We start from the raw sequence: 6,664 nt of genomic DNA, 5'->3' as shown, positions 1-6,664 counted from the left end.
TTACTCTTAAAATTATGCAATTATCAATCGTAAATATTATTCAATCTGATTTTACGGACTTTTCTTCTCTGTGATTTTTCAATATGAGTTTCGTTATAGTGGATTTGTAGCTCTATAGATATCTTTTCATGCCCTTCCCTGCATCATCACTTTTGTCGTGCTCGGATAACACAATCAACCTTTAATATTTTATATCAATTTATATCTTACTACACTTGGATAACTTATATTCATGGTTAGCAATTTTAGCAATTGTTTTGATTTTGTGCTATGTGATTGCTTCAGCATATTTAGTGGGTGTAGAAACTCTAATTGCTCTCTTGTCTTTGAGAAACGTTTATTCAAGCTGCTTCTTTGTACGATTAGTGTTTTGGGGTTCCCTGTAGAAAGTTGAAGGCTTTGTTGCGTTAGCAGGGTTTCTTTAGTGGTGCAAGGAAATTCAGTGCTTCTTCTTTGAGCAATTTTGGAGGTTTTGTTGTGGTGGTTGTTCTCTTATTTTTCCTTAATTAGTGGTCTAATGAATGGTATTTTAAGATTGGGATTCGCCTAATTTGAACTCTTAATCTCCCATTCCTTGAATCCTAATTGTTCTTGTTTCCCTGAATTCCTTGAATTTTCATTGTGAAGATTATTGTGTTGAATTGGTCAGGGTTTGTTCTGCTTGAAAGAGGTGTTGTAGTGATAATCAGGGTTTATTGTTTTTGAATATCAATGCCTACAACTAGATCTTCAATCTCATACTCTCGTAGAATTCAACACAGAGATGATGTTGAAGACATGGGTTCTACATCCTGTTCTTTGTCGTTGTCTCAGACTTCTTCCACGTCATCATCTCAAAATGGTATAGTTCCTCCCCCTTTTAATCTGGGCACCAACAACTCAACCTTGTCCAATGAAGGACGTATTCATTTTCATTTCAAAAAATTCATGGTTGTTCTAATGGAGTTGGTGGTAATGGATACATCAAATCAGGTTTTTACAGGAATTTACATGACAGACATTTACCAAATTTAGAATGTAAAAATGCTTGTAGGGAGAGAATCAGTTCTAGCAGAATAGTTTATGAAGCTTGTGAACGAACCCCAAATCAGTTGCAGATGTGGTTATGTGTGCCATGTATGCGTATACAAGCTTGGAAGAAATCTTGCACTTCTCATGTGGGCGGTGCCACTGCTGGACCTCTTGATGGTAATTCTGTGGAATTCCTCATTTATGGAATTGTCAAACCTGCTGACACTTCCGATATAATTCCCGCAGTTGTGCAGGATGATGACGCTGCTCTCAATGATGTGGCTCTCAACTTGGATATGTTTAACCTTGTGCATCAGAAGCGTTTTGCAACCATTTCCAGCATCCCCTCACCTTGCAGGCTTCTTTTTTCAAGGACTTTAAAGGGTGCATTGGATAAGGTACTATCTAATCCTACAGATTTATTAACATGGCTGCAGCTTTTACTGTTGCCAATATGTACTTTAAATCTGTACATGCCTAAGAACTCAAGGGAAGATAGGGATGGAACTGGAAAGAAGCTTCAGGTTGATAGTGTCAACCAAGCTTTGTTGAATTGGAAGGAAAGTGGTGGGTGTGTTCATATTATTGAAAAACTTTTAGCTGAGTCTAAGAAGCTTCATCAAGTCAGCAAATCAAACAAGAAGAAGAAGCATAACCTTAATGTGAAAGCCTGTAATAAGCAATTGAGCTATGGTCACTACAGTGCCGCTATAAAAGTTTTATCTTCCAATGGTATAGCTCCAGATACTGTAGACACTCTACAAGAGCTCATTCATAAATACCCAAATTCTCCATCACCATCTATCACCCCTGAGCCAGTTAAAGTTGTTGCGTTGTCTGTTGATTCTAAAGCCGTCCTTGATGCTTTGAAGAGCTTTCCTAAAGGCACGGCATGCGACAGATATGGGCTTAGGGTTCAACATCTCTTAGATGCTTTGAGTGGTGCAGCTGGTGCTGTGAGTGATGAGCTTTTAACATCCATTACTGAGGTGGTCAATTTATGGTTGGCTGGACAATGTCCATCTGCTTTAGGGGAGTACATTGTAGTGCTTCCTTAACTCCTCTTCTCAAGCCTGGAGGTGGGCGTCTATTGTTGTTGGTACAATATGGCGTAGGTTATGCTCAAAGCTCGCTGCCAAATCAGTTGGTAAAGACATGTCTTTATATCTAGGGGATCATCAGTTTGGAGTTGGGGTTCCATGTGGATCAGAAGGTATTCTTCACGCTGCAAACAGACTCTTGGAGATGAAAGGTACTTTAAATACTATGTCTATGCTTCTAATTGACTTCTCTAATGCTTTTAATATGGTTGATCGAACCACGTTAATTAAGGAAGTTAGACTTAGATGCCCTAGTATATCCAGATGGGTGGAGTATTGCTATGCTTCACCAGCAAGACTCTACTATAATGAGGTTGTTTTGTCATCTGCTATTGGGGTACAACAAGGGGATCCGTTGGGTCCTCTATTATTTTCTTTGGTTCCTCACCCTCTAGTGAACATGATTTCAAGTCAGTGCAATCTGGATTTAAATGCATGGTACCTTGATGATGGTACTATTGCTGGTGATAGCTTGGAAGTAGCTAAAGCATTCTCGATAATTCAGGTTGAAGGCAGTAGCCGTGGGTTACATCTTAATGTTATCATGACTGAATTATTTTGTCCCTTTGTTGATCCTAGAAGTCAGGCTGGTGGAGTCTTTCCAGCCAACATTAGTAGACCTACTAGTGGTGTAAAGTTGTTGGGAGAGCCGGTGAGTCTTAATTTGCAGTTTTTCAGTGATCTTTTGAAGACTAAAATTGATAAAACTTTACAACTCATGGAATCTGTTAAGCAATTACATGATCCGCAGAGTGAGTTATTACTCTTACGAAGTTGCGCAGGTGTTTCGAAGCTTTATTTTAACCTGAGAACCACTAAGCCTGATGCTCTTCAACAAATTATTTCTTGTTATAATCCTCTCTTGGTACAGTTTCTACGACATATTGTTACATGAGATGGTACATGATTTGGTCTCTTCTAACAACGTATTGCTACACTGCCAATGAAGGAAGGGGGTTTGGGTGTTCACACGATGGAAGACACGAGTAAATATTGTTTTCTTACTTCTTGTTTTCAAACAAGAATTCTGCAGGAGGTCATCCTTAATCTTCCACCTGAATCTGAACCAATCCTAAGTTTTTAACATGCTTTGTCACAATTCAAGCAGGTATGTGGGCTGTCTTCTTTCGATATCAACAATATTGCCACTCGTCCTATGAAATCTTTGGCAATACAGTATTTTGATGTTGTTAAGAAAGGTATTCCTTACAAATTTGTTATGTTAGAACGTGATACTATACTTTGGAAAAGCAATAGGCTTGACCATGCTCAACATTATCTTAAAGCTATACCAATATGTGGGTTTAATCATACACTTGGGCCTCGCCAGTTCAGGGAAGTTGTTTGTTACAGACTTGGTGTACCTATTTTTAACACTATTGTTGTTTGTGTTTGTTGTAAGAGGAAGATGGATGTTTATGGAGATAATGCACTTCATTGTGCAAGTCATGTGGGTATAAAGTTTAGGCATGATTTTGTTAGGGATGTAATTTCGGATATTTGTTACAAGGCCGGAGTTGCAGCCAGAAAGGAGGTCAACCTTGGGCTCTTATCTGATGATGCCAACGCTTTAAAGCCCGCTGATATTCTTGTCTAAAATTGGATTAACGGGAAAGATGTTTGCTTTGATGTTACGGGTGTCTCACTCTTTTCTGGTATTAGTGGTCGGGCTTTCGTTCCGGGTGTCGCCATTTCTAATGTTATTTCACGCAAACGGGAAAAATATTTGGATACGGTGTCTACTCATGGGTATGGTTTTGGCGTCCTTGCCACTACACCATTTTTCCAGATTCGCAACTAAAATTCGTAACGGCCCAGCAGCCATTACGAATATTTCTGTTACAAAAAGCCGTTACAACCTGGTTGTAACACGCTGAAGCCGTTAGGAATTTTTTTATGATTCGTAACAGATGCTAGCCGTTACGAATCGTAGCAGGCTAATTGTTTACGCGTGCTGCTCACACGCTTGGTCACACTAGACTCGGGTAACATGTGTATTTGCGCGTGTGCCATTCAGCCATGTGCCATTTTTTTCCACCCAACATGAATTACACTAGAGGATAATTTCACCCTTAAAGATATGATTTTATCCCCCTCTTATCGAGTAGTGAACTACATTTCTCGTTTCCCTTCCTCTTTCTTTTTTTCTCCCCCTTCTCATCGAGTAAACCCATTTCTCTTCTCTTCCCCATGAATACAGATTAACCACATCTGATTTTAGTTCTTCTCAACTGAAGATCTCAGTTCTTTAATCATCATCGTCGTCATCATCATCAGTTTAGGGTTTCGATTTCAGTTTTATCATCACCAGTTTTAGGGTTTTCTCTAATCTGTTATCAAATCATCTAATCTTTGAAGAATTGATCTTCAATCGTCTGTTAAGCGAGTTTAGGTTTTCGATTTCACAGATCTCTGTAAGTATTTATCATCTGTAGGATTTCGGTTTGTAAATTAGATTTTAGGGTTTCAGTATTTCAATCGACTTGCTACTCGTTGATTTGGTATTGAAATTCTTAGGGTTGGGTTTGATTTTCTACAGACGAAGCCATATTTAATTAGGGTTTGATTTGAATCGTCGTAAACAGACTAGAAACCTTCTCAATATGATGTACATAGTTATTATTTATGAGTCTGTTATTATTTATGAATCCGAACTGAGAGCATATTAGATTTCTGATTCTGATTTACGATTTCAGTTGTGGTATGTATTGTTCATTGCAAAAATAAGGTTTATTGTTAAGTTTATGTCTCTTTAATAATTATACATGACAGGTAGGGTTTAGTCTAATGGAAATAAGTTTAAAAGTTTTCATGTAACTCATCTTTAAGAGTAATAACCAATCTCAATTAGAGTCTGACTATAATTAGCTTTAGCTTATCATTCTTTCTATAGTTTCATTACTTTCAACGACGTCTTTGTTTTGAATGAAACATTTATTATGCTTTAACTGTAGATTTACAAGGCAAATGAGGAAATTTAATACGTAAATGGATAATTAGCGTCTAAATATTTCATTGATGTTAACACCTTAGAGATTTTTGGTTGATTTCAGAGGTGTGGTTTGGTCGGAAGAGCTATCCAAGTTGAAGATATCTGTATCTCAAGGGTGTTACCTCCTACCCAATGACTTCAATAAATTTATAGTGCACAATGTCAAGGAGCTCAAATTGTTGATGATGCATAACAGGTAAAACCACTTTCCATTTCATCTCCCTTGTAGTAAGATTTACCATGTAAAGATGAGTTTTCACTTTCCTCCGGCCTTTCTCTGTGCTTAGGTTTCTCTTTTTCTTCTCTATGGTATTGGTATTGATTTTTACTTGTCACCTTTATCTTACCTGATTCAGGACTTTTTGTGCTGAGATTGCACACAACTTTTTTATAATAAAGATGAAGGATATTGTTGAGCGTGCATATCAGTCGAAACTTGTATGTCTGGGTTTCCAACAAGACAGCTAGGTAGCGCAGACAGGAAGACGAGTATTCTGATCTTACTTTACTATCCAAAAATTCGTATTCGTTACAAGTATAACTTGGATTTGTGATCTGAAATTTTTTCTTGGTGCAGGTTGATCTTGCATCAAATATCTTGGTAGACTTGCCTGACACAGTTGGGAGTTTACGGTATCTTAAGGTACTCCAATCTTCTTTTTTCCTACCATTGTCAATTATCTGAATCATATCATCATTTACTTAGTCGCATGTTTTGTAGGCTCTGCATCTGAGTAATAATGGCCTCAAATCCCTTCCTTCGACGTTATTCAAAATGTGCACCCAGCTCTCGACTCTTGATCTTCATAATACAGAAATCACAATTGATATTCTCAGTCATGTATTGACTTTTGATTCTTTTTTTTTATCTAAAACTTGTGCAAGAGGTGATAGTCTTATGTATCCAAGTATTATGTCACACAAGCAGTTTGAAGGGTGGGAAAGTTTTGATGAGCATCGTAGATTAAAGCATCAAAAGCAACTGGATTTCAGAGTTGGAAGTTCTGGTGTGTTTGATGAAGGTGCTGATAAATATTAAAAAGGTACTCGATCTCTCAAGTCGCACATTGCCAAAGTATATGAATGCAGTTCCATATACATTTCAGATGATCAATCAAAGATAACTTATATGTTGAATGCTTTTTCATAGTAGTTTTTTTTTTATTCTTACTTTTGTAATTACAATATGCTTTTGTGCAAAAAAATTAAAGGTATTGTAATCTTCCAATGTTTGTTGTGTCTGAGTTTCAGTCTTCAAATGTTTGCTTTCTCTGCGTAGTTTGGCTGAACATGCCAGTTGTTTCTCCTTCATATTCCTAGTATTTTCTTCTCATAATATTTAGAAATGAATTTTCTTGTCATCAGGGTGTTCCTTTAAGAATTGAAATTGGATCTCGCGATGTTATGTGAGTCATGTTTGTGTAGATTTGTAGGTTACAAGTCCTAAAAAGAGTATATGTCATGGTTTGTGTAGTTTACATTCTCAGTATATCTTGCGTCTATCTTGTGGGGCTGTAGCTGGGTTGTTTGGTCAGACATTTACATACCGGCTAGATGTTGT

At 37.4% G+C, this 6,664-nt stretch overlaps 1 non-coding gene across 1 annotated transcript; it reads left to right on the top strand.

The window, feature by feature from the left end:
• The first annotated feature begins 5,069 nt into the window (after nt 1-5,069).
• On the top strand, nt 5,070-5,159 carry LOC113314646. The gene has a single exon (XR_003342529.1). It is a non-coding gene; the product is annotated as a small nucleolar RNA Z101 (small nucleolar RNA).
• The last annotated feature ends 1,505 nt before the right edge of the window (nt 5,160-6,664 follow it).

The sequence above is a fragment of the Papaver somniferum genome, chromosome 9, assembly GCF_003573695.1.
Source record: "Papaver somniferum cultivar HN1 chromosome 9, ASM357369v1, whole genome shotgun sequence".
Classification (NCBI taxonomy): Eukaryota; Viridiplantae; Streptophyta; class Magnoliopsida; order Ranunculales; family Papaveraceae; genus Papaver; species Papaver somniferum.
Note: the sequence above shows the minus strand (reverse complement) of the source record. Positions and strands in the feature narration are given on the sequence as shown.